The following is a 21,121-nucleotide window of genomic DNA, read 5'->3' on the forward strand; positions in this document are numbered from 1 at the left end:
ACTATATCCGGCCTCCTTGCCTGCTTTTCCAGTCCGCCTACAGCCCACGATCACATTTGGTGTCAGAAGTGGGATCACCTGGAAGCATGGAGGCCGTGATGAAGAGGATGGCCGATTCCCAAAAACAATTGGGGCAGTTAATGGAGCGATTCTTAAAGACCGCCGAAAACGATCGGGGACAGCTCCACGACGTCTTGAAAGGACAGGGGGACACCCACGAACAAGCCATGGGGAAACTGACAACCGTTCTGGAACACCAGAGACCAACAACCTCCCTACCCTCTGTCGTTCTACAAAAGTTCGTACCAGGAGAAGACCCCGACTTCTTCTTCACAAATTTCGAACGACTAGCACAAGCTGCCTCATGGCCTAACGACCGTTGGGGCCACTACCTGGGTCCCTTGTTGACCGGTGACTTGCAGGCCGCATATCAACAGGCCAATATACAGGGTACCACTCCTTATGCGGATATCAAGAAATGCATCCTCGAACGACTGGGCATTGATGATGAAACCTATCGTGTAAAGTTACGTCAGGTCAGGGAAGGACCCCAAGAAACCCCCAGAGCCCTGTCATTTCGAATCAAAGACTTAACCAATCGATGGCTGAGACCGGATACTGCCACCAAAGAGGAAATCCTCGAGAAAATCTATCTTGAACAGTTTTTGATGTCCTTATACCCTAGCACACAAAGGTGGGTTAGACAACATGCCCGTCTTACCCTGGAGGTCGCGGTAGAAATAGCCAGCGCCTACAGTCGTGCTCAGGACCTGCAACGAGGCAAGGATGATCATCCCCCTAAGGCCCACCCAGCAATAGGGCCACGAGTTCACCGTCCTCCCTTCCCAAGAAGACCAGAACCAGTCCCTCTGCCTCCTGTCCCGGTGCTACCGAGGCCTATCAATCCCGGGCCCCAATGTTACAGTTGTGGTGGGTTTGGACATATCGCTCGGGTTTGCCCCCATAAGGAAGAACCGATGGAGGTTGGCCTGGCCCGAAACTATGTGTGCTCAGTCCCGGGTACGGCACCACCACCCTTCCATTGTCCGGTGACCATTGAGGGACAAACGCTGATGGCTCTGGCAGACACCGGGTGTCGACAAAGCGTTCTTAGGCCTCAGGTCTTGCCTCACCCTGTTCCTTCCCCGTCAGGTACGGTCGCCATTCAATGTGTTCACGGCGACACTAAAAGTTACCCCACCACCCGAGTGCAAGTACAGCACCCCAAGGATCCTGGAACCACCCTCACCGTAGGTCTGATACCTGCTCTTCCGGAACAGGCCATCTTGGGGAGCGATTATTCTGGCTTACCTGGGCTTCTGCAAGACACCACCGATTCCCTGACCCGCTGGTGGGAAGAAGCCCCTTTTCCCCAGGGGCCATCCTCCCCTACGATGGAATCCAAAATCCCGAAAAGCAAAACCCAAAAGAAAAAGGAGAAAAGAGAGTACACCGGGGTTTTCCCCGTCGTACCGGAAGAACACCCCTGGCAGACCAACATGGAATTCAGGGCGGCACAGCAAGAAGACCCTAACCTACAAGAAGCATGGGCAAAGGCGTTAGACCACGAGGATCCCCTTACCGTAGGTCCTTACTTCTACAAGAAGAATGGGTTATTATATCGTAAAGGGGGGACCCAACAAAAGCCCCAACTTCTGATCCCTGGCCCTTTTCGAGAGAAGGTCCTGTTCTTGGCCCACAGCCACCTCCTGGGAGGTCATTTTGGGGAGGAAAAAACCAGCCAATCCATCATAGAACGGTTCTACTGGCCAGGGGTCCACCAACACATTAAAACGTATTATAGAGAGTGCCCGGTATGTCAAAAGCATAGCCGATATCGCCCCCCTAGGGTACCCCTACAACCCCTTCCGGTTATTGATGTCCCGTTCAGTAGAGTAGGGATGGACATTATAGGTCCCTTGTTGCCCTCACGCAGCGGCTGTAGGTACGCGCTAGTCATAGTGGACTATGCCACGCGTTTCCCTGAAGCCCTACCGCTGCGTCAACCAACAACCCAAAATGTCGCCAAAGCTCTCATCTCGGTGTTTTCTAGGGTAGGGTTTCCCTGGGAAATCCTAACCGACCAGGGCACCCCTTTTGTCTCCAATCTCATGAAGAAAGTCTGCTCCCACCTAGGGATCAAACAGATCCGAACCTCAGCATACCATCCCCAAACCGACGGGCTTGTGGAAAGGTATAATGCCACACTAAAGCAAACCCTAAAAAAATTACTGGGGCTAGAGGCAAAGCGGTGGGAGGACATGTTACCGTTGGCCCTGTTCGCTATTCGCTGTAAGACCCAGAGCAGCACCGGTTATTCACCCTATGAATTGCTCTATGGCCGACCCCCTCGTACCCTACTGGATATGGCCCAAGAAGCCTGGGAAGCGGAACCCGATGGTACCAGACCCCTCTTCGAATACATGGAGAATCTCAAAACACACTTATCTATGATAAGAGACATAGTCCACCGTAATCTAGAGAACGCGCAAACAAAACAGAAGGAGCAATACGACAGGGGTACCAAAAACCGCTTCTTCTCCGTGGGTGACCAGGTCCTCCTAATGATGCCATCCTCCGATCACAAACTCCTAGGCCAGTGGCAGGGTCCTTATGCTGTCCTTCGCCAGGTAACCCCAGTCACCTACGAATTAGAGCTTGATCCTACACGCGGTACCACTCAAATATACCACGTAAATCTGTTGAAAAAATGGGAAGGCCCTCGTCTCGCCCTATCTGGCTCGGTGGACCATACTCCCCTTTCCTTTTCCCCTTGCATAGACTCCGGACTAACCTCATAACAGTGTCTCGAACTAACAAATAGTCTATACCCCTTACGCAAGGTGTTTTCGTCTTTTCCCGGCCATACCACCGTCACTGAACACGCCATACGAACAGTACCTGGGAAGGTGGTGCGGCAAAGACCGTATAGAGTCCCTGAAGCCCGCAGGATGGTTATACAGAGGGAGATCGAGCAGATGTTGAAAATGGGTATAATAGAACCCTCGGTGAGCGATTGGAATTCCCCGATAGTACTTGTACCCAAGCCAGACGGGTCTGTCAGATTCTGTATTGACTTCCGGGAAGTCAACAAGATATCCTCCTTTGACACATATCCGTTGCCTCGAGTCGACGAGATGGTCGAGCGTATAGGGAAGGCTCAGTATATCTCCACGCTGGATCTCTGTAAAGGGTATTGGCAGATTCCCCTCAGAGAGGAGGACAGAAAGAAAACGGCGTTTTCCACCCCTGAGGGGTTATACCAATTTCTAGTACTTCTGTTTGAATGCGGCCCCACAGCCTGTATGCGGGAGCCTATCTGGACGATATCGTCATTTATAGCGACAGCTGGACACAACACCTAGAACACCTGCAAAAGGTCATCACCTCCCTGGGGTCTTACGGGTTCACCATCAACCCTGCCAAAACCACACTAGCAGCCCAAACGGTTAAGTATCTGGGATACCTCCTGGGTGAAGGCCTGATACGACCCCAACAAAGCAAAACTGAAGCCATCCATTCCCTTCCCTTTCCCCAGACCAGAAAAGACCTTCGTGCTTTCCTGGGCCTCCTCGGTTATTTTCGGAGGTTTGTACCCAACTTTTCCCAAAGGGCAGCGCCGCTTACAGATTTGTTAAAAAAAGTCCATAAAAACAGAGACTTTCCTTTAGAACCCCACCCCTGCTTTGTGGCAAGCTTATACCGACCTGAAAAACGCCCTGACCTCTAGCCCCGTATTAGTCAGTCCTGATTATGCCCAACCCTTCCTCCTCCAGACAGACGCCTCAGAACAGGGACTAGGGGCGGTGTTGTCCCAAAGAGACCCGTTTGGGAACGAGAAGCCTATCCTCTACCTCAGCCTCAAATTATTTCCACGAGAAAAGAACTATGCGGTTGTAGAAAAAGAGGCTCTGGCAATCAAGTGGGCCGTGGAGAGCCTCCGCTACTATCTGGAAGGGAGGGACTTCACCATATTCACGGATCATGCCCCTCTAGAATGGATGGCTCGGAACAAAGGACATAACGACCGGGTCCTTCGCTGGTTCCTGGCCCTCCAACCCTATCGCTTCACCACAGTGCATCGGAAAGGAGCGAACCAAGGTAATGCGGACTACCTCTCCCGCTACCCGATGTCCACAACCCGTATAAGAAAGACAGCTAGGGAAAGGGAATGTGAGGTAGTCCCCGACCACCCAAAACCCGTGTTTCCCCCCCCTGGATTGTTCCCCCTCCAATGTTCTCCCTTCCAGGGTACACCATACGGAAAACGATCTACAGCGTCCGTGACAACGGAGACCCCGCCCCTCTCTTTATTACAGGAGCCTATCCGGAACGACAGCGGACCGGAAGGACTGCCCCGTGACCCCGGAAGTCCCTCCTCCATACTGCCGGCCAGAGTGAGAAAAGACGGAAGGAGGGAGTCAGCGAGCGTCGGAGTGTCGTGGCAGGAGGTTTCGACTGGAGGTGCGGAGAACAGTGAAGGCGGTGGCGGAGAAACCGAAGAGTGGTCCGAAGAGTGGTGGACTCCTACGGAGGTATCTGAAGAGCGGCCGTAACTCGGAGGAGAGTTACGGCGGAGCGCGTGAGTACCAGTTACCATCTTAATAGCACGCTAGGTGCTCTGTGTAAATAGTGTAACTCCAATGTAAATGCCCCTCTCCCCTAGGCACGTACTTTTCACCGGATAGGTCCTGTCTAAATCATATACAGCACCGTGCACGTTGTAAATATTGTCCCACACGCCCCATTCCGAGCACCCCTTTTTCCCTTTGTCCGCCCCGCTCCGTTCCCCTTCACTCCCCTTTACCCTCACGGTCAGTTCTTCACCTTTCACACCCCTGGTTATGGTTACGGTTTCAAACAACGAGCCTCAGTAGGACTATCGGCTCCTTTCCTTTCTCTTACTGCCCTCCGAGGAACCGTCCACACCGGGTGCCGGGTGCCGAAGTCGACGTCACCGATACAAAGATCCTGGGACACCACAAGGACGGAGAAAGAAGAAGAATCCTACTCGGAGTGTCGTCCTTTTCACGGCTTGAGACCTTTCTGGGACCCCTTGTTTGCTATACAACCTGACTTGTGTACAATAAAACGTCAATATTGCACACTATATCCGGCCTCCTTGCCTGCTTTTCCAGTCCGCCTACAGCCCACGATCACATTTGTTTTCGCAAGTCTCGCTCCTGACTTCATGTAGTTTCTTCTTTATCTAATATTGAATTTTCTTTATTTGTATAACCTCTGCATTCCAGCATTAAAACATGCTTCCCAAAATCAAAATACACTAGCGCGCAAGGCTGTAGATCTTTTGGTGAAATTATTTACAAGCCTCTCACTTCTCATAGCCATATGAATGGGGGGGGGGGGGGGGGGTTTATGGGTGTTGTTGAGAAATACCGGTTTCCCAAGACACATTTTGGTATGCATGCATATCATTGTATGCAGGCACACCTCAGCAAATACGGTATCAAAATGTTCAACTGACTCTACACCTGCTCAAGGGAAAAGATAATGGTCCACTTACCTCCTTTCAAAGATCAGTCAGCATACAGTCCACCCGCAGCTTCCACTGACAGTTTGAAAACTTTTATTGACAGTTTGTTTATCAAGTACAAAACACCAGCCTTCTCAGCCCGGATTTAATGCCTATAATTAAAGGAGTGTGCTACCAGAAGGAGTGGGCTACAAGCATGCTCGCTCCCAAACACCTTAATGCATGCTCTGCTCCATCACTTCCCCTGGAGCACAGCGAAGGAGGAATCTGAGCCTGAGTTTGGCAGCAGCAGTTGGGCAGGTTGAGTAAATCTTGTGGATGCAGCAGTACCAGTAGCGAGTAGGACTCTCTTAAATGGAGACCCTTTAGTGAAACAAAAAGAGACGAGAGGAAGAAACAGGAACAAAACAGCTTCTGAACGGCTAGGACGCCAACTTTGAGGCAAGTTAAAGTGGACAGGTTGGGACGCGATCCCCTACCTACCCAGCATGGAGAGAGAACTGTATGCTGCTCTCAGATTTTGCCACTGGATTCAAGCTAGCCTGGCTTATGACGGCTGATTAGCCAGAAACCAGTCCCAGGATGCTTGTTTTCGGTTCAGGGAAGACATGGCTTGGCAGTTCGGGCTAGACTGTTCCCATGAGGCACAGGGTCAGACTGATTTGCATATGGCCATGTCTGAATTGGGGAGGCGGAGTGAGCTAAAGAATGATGATGGATTAAACCCAGATCAGTTGACTGGGGGTGAGTGCTTGCAATGTTCAACACTCCGTCCATCATCCCCTTTGGTTTTGCTTTGTTCGCCCTAAGTTGGCAGGGTATGCCCAGACGTGGGTCCCTTGCTCACTTTGCCACTGGATTCAAGCTAGCCTGGCTGATGATGGCTGATTAGCCAGAAACCGGTCCCAGGATGCTTGTTTCCGGTCCAGGGAAGACCTGGCTTGGCAGTTTGGGCTGGACTGTTCCCATGAGGCACAGGGTCAGACTGATGTGCATATGGCCATGTCTGAACTGGGGTGGCAGCTTGGCTGTTTGGGCTAGACTGTTCCCATGAGTCACAGGGTCAGATTGATTTGCATATGGCCATGTCTGAACTGGGGTGGCGGAGTGAGCTAAAGAATGATGATGGATTAAACCCAGATCAGTTGACTGGGGGTGAGCGCTTGCAATGTTCAACACTCCGTCCATCACCCCCTTTGGTTTTGCTTTGTTTGCCCTAAGTTGGCAGGGTATGCCCAGACGTGGGTCCCTTGCTCACTTTGCCCCTTGCTCACTTTGCCCCTGGATTCAAGCTAGCATGGCTGATGACGGCTGATTAGCCAGAAACCGGTCCCAGGATGCTTGTTTCCGGTCCAGTGAAGACATGGCTTGGCAGTTCGGGTGGACTTTTCCCATGAGGCACAGTGACAGACTGATTTGCATATGGCCATGTCTGAACTGGGGTGGCGGAGTGAGCTAAAGAATGATGATGGATTAAACCCAGATCAGTTGACTGGGGTTGAGTGCTTGCAATGTTCAACACTCCGTCCATCATCCTGTTTGGTTTTGCTCTCATAGGGAGCGGTTATGGTTCAGCGGTCAGCGCTGCAGACTTGGGTGCTGGGGACCAGTGTTCGAGCCTTGGCGTTGGCTCCAAACACCTGTTATTATCTGTATACCTAGCACTTTAAATTCAAAATAAATAAACAGCATCTCAGAAAGATAAAAAGAGTAAGACAAACTGCGATTCACGGACAACAGGAGGGGGGAGAAGTAGTGCTCACAGTCTAAGTGCTGTGTAACACTCGAAATAAAGGGGCCAGTAGCCATGGGAGGTTACTAATGACGACATGGCCAAAATAAGGAGACTAACAAGCCTCACATTCAATCAGATTGCAGCATTTACGAAAGGCAATGACATGGGCCAATTGAAAACATGGGTGGAGAGCGGGCGGAGCTTCCACAGAGCCTCCACTCCATACCTGAATACTGCATGCCTCGCAAAGCGGGTAGCGCATGCGTGCTGCCGCTATAGGCTCCACTTAAAAAAGTACAAAAAGGATTCATCCAGCACTCAATACGGTTCATCTCCCAATGAGGAGGTCCCAAGAAGAAGAAGAGCTATAGGCTCGACCTAAAAAGAAATGTACTGCTGACTGGATGAGAAAAAGAAGAGATGTCAAGCTCCACCAATGCCTTTGGACACCTGGCAGCCTAGAGAGAAAAACAAAAATGAGTCGACAGCAGCAGCACTGCAAAGAACCTATGTTTCTGTTCTTTATTAATGTGGAAGAAAGGCAATCTGGGCAAACAACAGGCTGCCAAGAAGGAAGGAACAGATATACAGAAAAGGGAAGCGAGCTGCCTGCACGTTTTTTTTTCAAACATATGTTTATTGGCGTCATATCAGTAAATGCAATACAGTATAAGGAAAGCATTAAGGAACATAGAACATAACAGCTTAACACCTTCTACGTAAGGTTGACTGGAAGTATAAAGTAGGCACTCAAAGCATCTCATACAGCGAAAGCTAAGGCAGGGTACAGTTTCCATTGGTTCCGAAGCTTCGAGTGAATCAAATAAACAATCGTTGCTTGCAGTCCGTCATTCTTTGGTGACGAAGTTTTGACGTGGCACTCTCCAACAGGGAGAGTACCCTAAAAGAGAAAAGGGGAACTTCGGAAATACCAATAAAATAAAGCCCCAGAAACTAACTAAGGAGAAAAGAAAAACCCACCCTCAAAACCCCACGAGGTGTCTGGGCCCCGGGCCTCCGGTGGCAGAGAGGGGGCAGCCGGACTGCAGTGATCGCGAGGGGCCCTTCCCCCCCACCACCACGAGGCAGGACCCACCTATATCGGAGGACTCTAATAGCCGGTGAGGGAGTGGAGCTGCATTCCGGGGACGGGCTGACGCCAGGTGGAGGCCAGTGAGTGCGGTGACGTGGAAGCGGACAGAGAAGCCATAGGAGCGGTGTGGGGGTCCGAAGGTGGTCCCTGGGGGGGGACCGGCACTCCCTCGGCTACTTTCCCCCCTCCTCCGCTGATGCACGCCCTCCGAGGGTGCCCGTCTTGACCGGGGGGGGGGTTGCGGCGAGGCCGGGGGTTGTCCCCGAGTATCGGGCCGCGGTCGGCGGTCGGGAGGAACGGCTCCCTCTTCTCCCCCCCATCGCCCTACAGCGCTTGCACACCAGTGAGGGGCGAGGGAACCCGGGGGCCCCACGGACACCGACGGCGCCGTCCGGAGACGGTGAGAAGAGGTGGCGGCTTACCACCCTGGACTCTGACGGGCCGTGGATCGGCGGCGGTCCCTGGGGGTGGATCGGCTGTCATACCGGGCAGCGCCCCGGGAGGCGATTTGCGGGGCTTGAGTCTGCAGGCTGCCCGGGCGAGTGGAAGCCCCGATTGCAAGTTCTTTCTCCTGCCATCCAGTTCCCTGGTCCTCCTGGTCTCCCCGTGATCTATTGCGGGGCCTCCGGCGGGGGTGGCTGTTCCCCGCGGACTGAGGTGGGGCCACCATGGGCAAGGACAGGTCCTCCCGACCGGCGCCTGCAGCCACCCAAACCACGATTGATCAATTCACGACCTCCGAGAGAGGGACTGGTCCGACCGGGGAGGCGGTGTCGGCCCCCGCTACAGAACTGGCCGCCACCTTGCAGGCTATTAATGCATCCCGCTCCTCCCTGGAGGGCATGGTAGGGGAGGTCAAGGTGGATGTTGCCCTTCTTCGGCAGGACTTACGCAATGCTACTGCCCGCATCTCTCAGGCCGAATCGAGAATCTCGACAGCTGAGGATGACATCCGTCAGCTGCAGGATCAAGTACGGAGCTCACCACCCACTCTAAGGAGCTGCACCGCCGGGCCGAGGATGCAGAAAACCGGGCGCGTGGCAGCAACCTCCGCCTGGTGGGTTTTCCGGAGGGGGCTGAGTCGGGCCGGGCGGACGACTTCTTGGAGCGCTGGTTCAGATCCTGGATGCCAGCGGACAGTCTATCGCCCTGGTTTGTTGTTGAGAGGGCCCACCGCTCCTTGGCTCCGAGGCCTCCGGGGGCACCCCCCGCCCCCTTATTCTCAAGATCCTCAATTTCAGGGACAGGGACGCTATTCTCCGCGAGGCCAAACGTGCTGAATCTCTCACTTACCAGAATCATAATATCATGATCGTCCCGGACTACACTCGGGAGGTTCAGGAGCTGCGGCGGTCCTACACGGAGGTGAAACAGAAGATGCGGACCCTGGGCCTCCAGTACCAGCTGCATTTCCCGGCCCGTCTCCGGGTCATCTTTCAGCACAAAGCCATTTTCTTTGAGACACCTCGAGCCAACTGGCTGATGGAGGAACATCCGTTGCATCGATCCGGGTGAGGCTCACCGGCGAGGAGCCGCGGGGGTCAGCCTGCGTCCAGACCGTCCAGACCCCGTCGTAGGAGGCGCACCATGCCCCGGGGGAGCGCCAAGGGGGAGGTGGTGGTCACATGCTCCATGGGACGGCCACGTCGGGCCTCTGGAGCTTCACCGGCCTCTTCGGCCATCCCTGCTAGTCCTGTTGCCGCTGACTTCCGGGCCGGATCCCCCGTGCGTTCGGGCTCTGTGGCCCCGCCTGCTGCACAAATGGACACCTCGGACCTCTCCTGCAGTCCAGTGATTTGACTCTCTCTTGCTGGGGGTGGTTTGTTTGTTTTCTGGGGGACTGGGAGTGGTCTACCGGGCTGCCAGTGCCAATACTTGGACTTCCGTGCTCCATTTCAGGGAAAGCTCTCGGCCAGGGCAGGAGATTAGGTCATTATCCGACCGATTGGGGGCCACTAGGTGCTCAAGCCCGAGCGTTCTAGTTTGGTAGTTGTTCTTCACAGTTAGGGCGACAGATGCTTCCGTTTTCGAAGTATAGGGTGGGGGGTTGGGGTGGTTTTGGGGTTATTTCTTTCTCCTAGGGAGGATTATGTTGGCTGGAAAGATCCTCCTCATGGTTGTTGTTCTACGGCATCATTGCGCTCCTGACTTTCCCACTGACCTGCTTTCCCGGGGTCTCTTCCCTTGGGGAGCCCCTGCGCCTGCGTCCCCCCTGGTCTCGTTGCTGGGATCGCGTTCTAGGGACACCCCCCTTCCACGTGCACTAGATGCTCCGACCTGGGGTTATGGCTGAAGCTACCATTCCAAGGGCCACCGTGCGTATTTTGTCATGGAATGTCAACGGTCTTTTGGATCGTTTCAAGCGCACGGCAGTCCTTAAATATGCGCAGCGCATGGGGATTGACGTCCTTCTCTTGCAGGAGACCCATCTTATTGGCAATAACTGTCCCTTTCTTGCTCGGTACGGGTACGATAGGGTAGGGCACTCGGGCTTCGTTAGGGGTTCCCGGGGAGTGGCTATCATGCTTAGACAGACTTTTCCCTTCGTTCTTGCCCAGGTGCATTTCGACTCCCAGGGCACGGCGCTTGCGGTTTGTGGCACTCTTGAGGGGTGGCCCCTCACCCTTCTATCCCTGTATGCGGCTCCGTCCCAGTTGCAACCCGTCCTCTCATACACTGCAAACTTACTTCCAACACTCCCGGCGGGCGCACTCGTCTTGGGGGGGCATTTCAACGCTGTATATACACCTAGCATGGACGTGACGGGCCCGGTCTCCCTTGCCAGGGCTACCCGCGCGAAGCAGTTCTCGAACTGGGCCGAGGCCCAGGGTCTGTGTGATGTATGGAGGGTTTGGCACCCAGAGGCCCGCCAATACACCCACACCTCGGCGGCGCACCACTCGCATGCCCGGATTGATTTAATCTTTGTTCCATCTACCGAATGCATGGGGGTACAAGATGCCCGCATTCTTCCTAGGGGCCTTTCGAACCACTCTCCGCTGCTTCTGGCCCTCGGCCCGCCTCCCTTCTCTGCCCGCCCGGTGTGGCGCCTGAACGCTTGGTTCCTTCAAGATAAGGAATTTCGGAAATCGGTGGGAGCTGAGATTGCTAATTACTACCACCATAATGTGGGCTCTGTCTCTTCCGCCGCCATCCTCTGGGAGGCTGGGAAGGCGACTATTAGGGGAGCGGCTAAGGGTGTTGTACAGCACCAACGCCGGAAACGTCTACAGCAGCTTACTGAGTGTGAAGCGCAGGCCCTGGAGCTTGAGCGCGATCCGGAGGCTTTGGGGGAGGCCGGGCGGGCGCGGTGACTGGCCTTTCTGCGGGATGAGATTCACTTGCACTCCATGGAAGCGGCGAAAACTTTATGGCGCTCCTCGGTGGCGCGGGTGTACGGCTGGGGGGATAAGAACGGTGCTCTTCTCCACCGGCTGGCCACGTACCCCCGGGCAAACAGGATTATCCCCGCCATTGTGGGCCCTACCGGTGACACTCACACGGTCTCCGTGGCGGTGGCTCAATCCTTTGCCGATTACTACTCCACGCTGTACCGTGCTCGAGAGCCTGGGATCCCTCTTACGGAGTTGCTTGGGACCGCTGGAGCGGATCTGAAGTACTTGGGGCAGGAGGCCAGGGAGACCCTCGACTCGCCCGTTACGCTACAGGACATTGACGATGCCATCAGCCACCTGGCCCCTGGGAAAACCCCGGGTCCGGACGGCTTCCCACAGGAATACTACGCCCACTACCGTGAAACCCTCGCTCCGCAGCTTTTGCGCCTCTATGCAGAGGTGGTAGAGAAAGGTTCGTTCCCATTGGAGACAGACACGGCTACGATAGTCGTTCTCCCTAAGACGCAGCCCCCATCGCAGTCCTGCTCGGACTATTGGCCGATATCTCTTATTAATACGGAGGTCAAGATATACGCTACCATCCTGGCGCAACGGTTGCGTCCGTACCTCCATTCACTGGTCCACCCGGACCAATGTGGATTCATGCCGAACCGAGGGACTCGGCACTGCCTGCGGCGCCTGCATCTCGCCCTGGCCCACCGAGAGCGCCTCTCTCCTTATCTAGCTTTGTTTTTGGTTGACTTTGAAAAGGCCTTTGACTCGGTGGGGTGTGTTTACCGTGATGAGGTTTTAGAGAGGATGGAGTTCGGTCCTCAATTTCGCGCCATGGTCCGGGTCTTGTACGCAGCTCCACGGGCTAGAGTGTTGGTGAATGGGGCCCTGCCCTGCCCGTTCTCCATCGGGCGGGGGACGCGCCAGGGCTGTCCGCTCTCGCCCCTCCTCTTTGCCTTGGCAATGGAACCCCTGGCCGTTTTGGTCCGATCAGACCCTGCTCTTCGTGGATGGGACTGGCCGGGCATGGCTCCCGATAAAATAGCTCTGTATGCGGATGACGTCCTCCTTTACCTCTCAGACCCAGCCATCTCTGGTCCTATTGTTCGTCGGATTCTTCGCCGATTCGGTAGGGCGTCGGGTCTCCGTCTCAACCCCAGGAAGTCGGTCTTGGTTCCGCTGCATCCGTCTAGAGATTGCTTCGATTGGCAGTCCGATATTCCCCTCCGGAGGCTTTCTTTTAAGTACCTGGGAATCTGGGTCACCCTTCTGCCTGAGCTCTGCTGGGCTCTTAACGTAGCTCCCGTGGTCAATAAGGCCAGATCAGACCTGGCGAGGTGGCAGTCGCTCCCATTGAATCCCATGGGGAGGATCGCTCTCTACAAGATGATGATCCTTCCTAGGTTCCTGTACATGCTGCAGAACACGCCCTGCTCTTTCTCCCGTCCTTGGTTCCGGGACTTGGACAGCATGGCGACCAAGTTTCTCTGGGGTGGCGGTAGGGCCCGGCTGGCCCTGGGCCGGTGCCGGATTCCGTCACACGATGGATGTCTGAGCATGACCAACCTTTATTTATATAACCTTGCGACTCGGCTCCTGGTGGTTCATGATTGGTTCTTGGGCGGGTGGGACGATCCGGCCTACAGGCTGGAGGTACAGCTGATCGGGTTCCCCGCTATTCAGATTATGCTTTACAGGGCGACGGTTCCTCGGTTGCTTCCAGACGTTGTGCGGGCCCCCTTCTTGGCTTGGCGTGCCGCTCTACGACATACCCGGTGGTCGGGGAAACTGACCCGTGTTACACCGCTCTGGCATGGCACTTGGCTAAGGGAGGTCACGGGTTTGGAAGGGTTTCGAGCGTGGGATCTCCTCGGAATCTCTTGTTTAGGCGATCTGTGGCGGGGGAGTCACATGTGCTCTTTCCGGGAGCTCCAGGCTCGCTTCTCGTTGTGCCCCTCACAGTTCTACAAATATCTCCAGCTGCGCCACGCGATTCGGTCTCATGTCCCTCTAGATTCCCGGATCCCTGACCATAGCCCACCAGAAGCGCAGGTGATGATGGGGTTTCTGGGGAGGGGGGGTATCTCCCGTATTTACCGGGCTCTGGTCAATAACACCCCACTGGACTGGGAGGACACGAAATTGCGCTGGGAGGCCTGGGTGGGACCACTGGATGAAGCCGATTGGAGGGACGCCCTTATGGCACCTAGGACGATCACCTCCTAGGCCAGGCTGCGGCTCATCCAGCTTTACTACTTGCATACCGCCTATTTGTCCCCGGAACGCCTCCACCGCGCGGTTCTTTCTCCAGATGCTTCATGTGCACGATGTGGGGCAGACCCGGCGGATTTTTTCCACATGGTGTGGACCTGCCCGCGTCTGGGAGCCTACTGGGGCGAGATTGAGGCTGAACTAACTGAGACGCTGGGGTGGGGGGTTCCCCATGATCCCAAGCTGGCCCTGCTGAGGATAACGGACGGTCTGGACGGTTCCCGTAATGAGAAATTCTTCCTAACTACTGCTATGGTAGTGGCAAAAAGAGATATCGCTGCCGCATGGAAGCGGACTGACCCACCCAACTGTGCTACATGGAGAGGGGGTGGACTGGTGCGCAACACAGCAGCGCATGATGTGTTCGGTGCGGGGTTGTCCCAAAAAGTTTAACAGAGTATGGGGGAAGTGGCTAGGGGGTATAATCTAGGGGTGTTGATGCGGGTGGGGGGAGCGAAGTGGTCGGGGAGGGGGCGGGAGGTCTTGCTATTGAATGTCGATGAACATAGGAGCTATATTCTTGATGCCAGTTCGATTGGACGGTTTTCCATGTATTTATGTACGTTTATATGCAAAATAAAAACTTGCTTATTAAAAAAAAAAATAATAATTGGAAAAGGTTCATACTTCTGATGGAAGGGGGCAGACAGCTTGTGGGAGACCCCTCATAAGGTAGGAGACTAGTGGGCCCCATTTATATTCCAAATTTTTGTATTCATCCCGAAAGATGTCGGACATCCTTTCAAGACTCGGTAATCGCCAGAGGCGAGAGTGCCACAGTGAGATAGCGGGTGCCTCTTTTTTCTTCCAGGCCGCAGCAATTGCTGTTTTCGCCGCACCAATGCAGGTCCACATAATGGCCTTATCGGCCTTAGTTTGATGTTCTAAAGAAGGGTCACGAAGACCCAGAAATGTCTCTGCTAGAGTAGTTGGGATGGGGTAGCCCAATATCTCTTTAATGTAAGCAAGTATCTTGTCCCAAAATGGCCGGATAGAGAGGCAGTCCCACCAAATGTGATGGAAGTCACCAACTAGACCACAACCCCTCCAACATAGGTCCGATGTGTTTGGGAAACTGCGTTTAAGCTTTGAGTGGTAGAGGTACCAGTCCATCATAGTTTTGAGGTGAGCCTCGCGCAGTTCCACGGAGTGATTAATTTTGGTGATGTCTGACCACAATCCCTCCCATTCCCTGTCGGAGATTGCTCTTTGAAGAAGTTCCTCCCACATGTGTGTGTAGCGGGGTCTTGGGGAGTGTAAGGAGTGGAGTAGATATTTCTAGAGGAAGGAGATCACCCCTCTCATGGTGTTAGTGTTTAGGACATATGTTTCAAATTTTGTGAGTGGCCGTGTAGCCGCATCGCGTATGCGAGGTGAGGTGGCCCAGTGTTTTAGTTGGAGGTATCGGAAGTGTTCGGACGGCTCCAAACCATAGTCCCTTCTGCAGTTGTCAAAGGTAAGTATGTCGGTATTATGAAAAAGATGTATTAGTGACCGGCATCCACCGTCTTTCCAGGCATCAAAGGGGCCCTCATGGAGAGCCGGCGGGAAATCTGGGTTAAGGTGGAGCAGGGTGAAAGGTGAGGGGAAGGTGGTCCACTGGTCGTTATTAGAGAGAGTGTCCCAGACTATCAGAGTGGTGCGAGTGGGGGCACTAATATAGATATTCTTTGATCTATCTTTCTTGGGGCGTAATATGAGATCCCAAATAGTCTGACCCGTGACGGAGCGATCCATATGTACCCAGTGTTTCTCTGACTCGCACTTGGACCATTCAGTTACCAATTGTAATTGGGCCGCTTTGTAATAAAGGTTGAAATCGGGTAGGCCTACACCCGCCCGCGGGTCGTCAGCGTCGTAGCGTTGAATAAGAGAAGCGTGCCCGACCAGCCTGCCAGATGAATTTTAATATCATGGATTTAAGTTTCGGGAGGAAGTCCCTGTCGAGTTCTATGGGTAGGACCTGGAACAGATATAACAGTTTGGGCAACACGGTCATTTTGATCGCGTGGACACGACATAGCCATGAAATAAAAAGGGGTTTCCATCTAGCAAGGCCGGCCTGGATTTTGCAGAGAGCGTCTGGAAAGTTAGCTTTGAAGAGCCCTTCGACACGTGGCGTTAGTTGTATCCTCAGATATTGTAGGGAACGGGACGTCCATTGGAGCGAGGTGTGTTGCTGTAGCTCCCCCACCTCGGATTCCGGGATAGTCAAATTAAGTATGTAGGATTTGTCCGAGTCAATTTTAAAACCTGCTACTGCCTCGAAACGCGCTAGCTCCAACTGGAGGTTGGGGAGGGACGAGGGTGGCTCAGTGAGTGACAGGAGTATATCATCCGCAAATAGAGAGATTTTATGGCTGTCCCCACTAAAGGGAATTCCCTTAATCTCCGGTGCTTTCCGTATGGCCGCCGCTAATGGTTCAATTGTGAGGGCAAAAAGCAGAGGGGACAGTGGACATCCCTGACGTGTCCCTCGGGTGTGAAGGAAAGGGGCCGAAATTATCCCATTCACCTGTACCCTAGAGCGAGGCTGTGCATAGTTAGCTCTAAGCATAGTTAAAAAACCGTCTGTGAAGCCAAAGCGAGTAAGTGTTTTATAAAGAAAGGACCAATCCACCCTGTCGAATGCCTTTTCAGCGTCCAGGCCCACGAGTACTGCTGGCATTTTCCGTTTGGTAGCCTTCTTAATCAGATGTATTATGCGTCTGGTATTGTCGTGGGTCTGGCGCCCCTTAATGAATCCAGATTGGTCAAGGTGGATTAGGTTTGGCATAAGATCATTTAGCCAGGCAGCCAGGATGGCCGAATAGAGTTTCGCGTTGAGATTTAACAAAGCGATGGGGCATTACGAGGAGCAAAGTTGCGGGTTCTTCCCTGGCTTGAGGAGTACTGAAATTAGGGCTTTGGTCATCGAAGAGGGGGCCATACCCGACGTGGCCATCTCGTTAAAAAGGAGTGTGAGGTGGGGTAAGATGTCTGGGGCGAACGTTTTATAAAAGTAATCTGGGCCCAGGAGCTTTGTGTATTTTAAGGGACTTTATGGCTGCAGCTATTTCTTCAGAGGTAATGGGCACCGTTAGAGTGACATTTTGGTCTTGTGATACCTTAAGGAGAGGTGATGTGTGAAGATAACTGTCCTGCGTCTCTAGGTACACCCTGGTACAGAGCCTTGTAGAAGGACCCGAAAGTAGTAGCTTTTTCGGGGTCTTGGTGTGTCAATGTGCCCTCTTTGTTAATAATGCCCCATATGTATTCTCGGTCGCATTTCTCCTTCATTTATCTAGGCAGATGTTTACTTATCTTGTTACCATGGGGGTAAGACATTTGCCGAAGTTTTAAGAGGGTGAATTCTGCCCTAGCTTTTAGTGTCCCACGAATAGTCGTAAGTGTGTGTAAGAATTCCCTGGTGGGATGAGCTTTATGTTGGTTGTCAGCTATTGCTAGTTCTGATTCCAGATCGTCCCTTTCCTTGTCCCTCTGTTTGTTCAGGGTGGAGTTGAGGGCAATACATTTCCCCCGGAACACTGCCTTGAATGCGTCCCAGTTATTAAAAGGAGTAGTGTCTTCGGGCTTTTTGAATTTAATAAAGTCTGCGATGGCGTCCCGTAGGGCGGTGCAGAGCGTTTTATCCCGGGTGAGGGAGGTCGGAAAGTACCATTTGGGGGAAGGGGACGCAGTACGGTCCCAGGACAGACAGATCGAGACCAAGCAGTGGTCCGAGATAAAGAGAGGAAAAATCTTGGCCTCCTGCAAGGAACCCCTCAAATTTTGACTAATGAAGATATAATCAAGCCTCGAATAGGACCGGTGTCTCGTGTTTGCGGGTATAGGGTGCGCCATGCATCTAAAAGGCCCATGTCATGGAATCGTTGTTTAGTGGGAGTCTGATCTGTGTGAGTGATTGCTATCCAAATCAGCTAGCCATGTCAGGTTGAAGTCACCTAGGAGAACCGTTTTCCCTTCTGCAAAATCTAGAATTTGTCCAAGTATCTTATTTAAAAAGGGTGTCTGCCCCGTGTTAGGAGCATAGGTTGCGATAAAAGTGCAGAGTGTGCCCTGTAGTATGCCTTTAACCAGTTGCTCATCTTTGTCCGTCTGAATGGCGCTAGGTTGGAATTTCACAGAGTTGTGAAAGAGAAGAGCGACTCCCCGGTGTTAAGTCAGTGCGGAGGAGCGATAAATCAGTGGATATTGTTTGTGGCGGAGTCGAGTGTCCTCTGCAAGGGCTAAATGAGTTTCCTGGAGTGCTACTATGTCAAGATGATGATCAGTGAGATATTTCCAGATCTTCTGTCGTTTCTGAGGGGAGTTGAGACCCTTCATGTTCCAGGAGCCTATTGTGACTATCATCGGGCCTCAGTTAACCCCCCCCTCCTTCTAGGCCTGCAGGGCGGGCAGCGAGTTGTGTGTGCTCCTGACCAATATTGTGTGTGGAGTATATGGAGCGAATGTAGAACGAATCTCTGGGGTAAAACCTGTGTCAGTGGGATGTAATTAGAAAAACCACCACCACTCCCAGAACCCCTCCCTACCAAAAAAGAAAATAAAACCCAACATTACCAACAACATCAAGTCTCCCAACGGGGAGAACCTCCCAATCAAAAAGTCAGATGTCCTCAATGTGAGTGATGGGGGTACTGTGGGACCAGGGCCCCTGTCCGCGCCCACTCCGAACAACTCGTAGAATAACTGTCAAATAGTGTAGCCTTCAGAGGTCGGCAAGCTGGATGTAAGACCGCATTGACCCAAGGCTGATCGCAGAGATGTGTGGGCACGTCAGCTCTGTAAAGTGAGGTGGGAAGGAGTGCAGAACTGGTATGGAGTCCCTCCAGGACGTGATCGTTGGGGGAGAGCGTTGCTGCCAGGAGGAGTTGTTGCATACGGTTGCTCTAGGAGAGAACAGCCCAAAGGGGGTCTGTATGTACCGCCATGGCGAGATGCAAAGCTAGGGTGTCAGCGGTATAGGGGCCCTACGGGTCCCTTCTGTGGTTTCTCCGGGAGCCAGTGGACCATTGAGGTATAGAGGGGCCTCCTCTCAAGGAGTCCTGCTCTGGGTGGATCCGAGGGTATTCGTGGAAAGGCCCAAAAGATCTAATCCGTCTTGAAGGTTGGAGATGTGACGTGGTTTGTTTTTGAACTCGAAGGAAAGGCCGAATGTCCTTCTGTATCTGATGTTGTCGTCCCGCAGTTTCGATGTGATGGGTCGGAATAGCTGTCTCCTAGCTAACGTGGCTGGCGCCAAGTCCTGTAAGACAGTTGTGGACCTGAAAAGAAACTGTTCCCTTTTTCCTGGCAGCTTGTAGGACGGCTTCTTTCGTTTTATAGGAATGGAATTTGGCGAGCACATCGCGTGGACGTTTCCTGTCACCGGAGCCCAGGCCACCAACTCTGTGCACTCTGTCCAATTTGATCTTGAGGGTCTGCGGGCTGAGGATTTCTGCGAAGAGGCCCTCCAGGAATGCTTCAAGATCTGTTCCCTCTGCCCCTTCCTCCAATTCCTGGATCCGTAGATTCTCCCTCCGTGCCCTGTTCTCAAGGTCCTCGACCTTTAGTTGCGATTGGAGCAGTTGTTCTTGGAGAGTGCAGATGTCACCTCGCATGTCAGTGGCGTGCTTGTCGCGATCTTGGGTCTGTGTGTCCAGATCCACCACTCTTGTGCCTACTGAGTCCACGTCCTGCTGAAGGGAAGCGAGGCACCCAGTGAGATCCAATTTCAATTGGTCGATTTTGGCCTTAAGGTCCTGTCCCAACTCATTCCGCAATTCCGTCTTGAAATCTTTTAACGTGGCTAGGAGGTCACTTTTTGTAAGGGCCATGGCTCCCGAACCCTTGTTATACTTGTCTGATACCGTAAAGAAGTCAGATACTTTATTCGTTGCTTTGATAGACCCCTTCTTCGGCCGCATATAGGCTGGCCTAGGCAGGCCGCTGGTAGCGGTGTCGTGGGGACCTGGAGCATGATCGGATCGCCGTCACAGAATCTGGCACGTCATGCACTCAACCCCACTGCCGGTCACCGCAGTCGCCTCCTCTCAAGCAGCAGTAGGTCAGGGTGTGGGTCATCTTGTTCCCTACATCGAAGGCCTAAGATTGCCCCCTCCTCCTATCTTGCGACCCTGGGTCACCTTGAGCCGGAGCACGATCACAGTAGTGTCTCCACTGCGGTGTTGCCCCCGACATTTCCATAGGCAATGACTGTCGTGACCATGGGCTATGGGGAGGTTTCCCAGGCCAGCCGGTCGCATGAACTTTAGAACCAGCAGGCCCACGGCAGTAAGCCGTACAGCCGTCGAACAAGTTCCTCTCCTTAACAGCAAGGACTATGCTGCGGGGATTCCAGAGCGCTTGCTGATCAAGGGGGAACGCAGGGGTCCATATGGCAAGGCGGTGGTAATAGGGAGTGAGGCCGCGGGACGGGGACAAGCTGATAATGGCGTCTGCTGTGAGGGCTAGGCCGCCATATTGGAGTCAGGCAGGACGCGTGGCAGAGCACGGATCGGATTAATCAGCCGCCTCCGACCTGGAAATGTGCGGTAAGTGGTTTATCCCTCGTAGCAGGTCCCACGTTGTTACCCAGGTCTCTCACCTCTCAAACGAACAGTCGGGGAGTCTGTGGCGTCGTGTGGCATTCACCGGATCTATTCCGTGAGTGCTTCAGGAATAGGTGCTGCACAGGGGGTCCCAGTAGTCGATATGTCTAGCGGTCCGACGCAGGCACAACACGACTGCATGAGTTCCACCGGGTCTCTAGGATTACCATCCCCCTCGAGGGGCTGGGCGCCATTTTTGCAAGAGCCGGGGTTCCACCATCGAGCTGCACCGGCACGGCCGGAGGGACATCAGCAGGGAGTGAAACTGCTCAGTGTGAGCCCCACAGGTTCAGCTTGCCATCGGTGGCACTCTCGACCGAAGGATCACCGAGAGACAGAAGTTATCCGTTGCGGAGTTGAGCGCGGACCGGGAGTCGAGACGATTCACGTATGTTCGGCCATCTTGCCCGGCCACGCCCCTGCCTGCACGTTTTTAAGTGTTATAGTGGAATAAGACGAGAAATAAATGGACAGCGACCAAGGCAAAACATTCAATAGCATTCCGTGAATTAAATACATGAAAGCAGCGGGTGTCAGCGGCAGCACGCCACTGTAAAGCGTTTAAAACAGGACTAAAGTATCAATTGC

The sequence above is a fragment of the Triturus cristatus genome, chromosome 12 (genome assembly GCF_964204655.1).
Source record: "Triturus cristatus chromosome 12, aTriCri1.1, whole genome shotgun sequence".
NCBI lineage: Eukaryota > Metazoa > Chordata > Amphibia > Caudata > Salamandridae > Triturus > Triturus cristatus.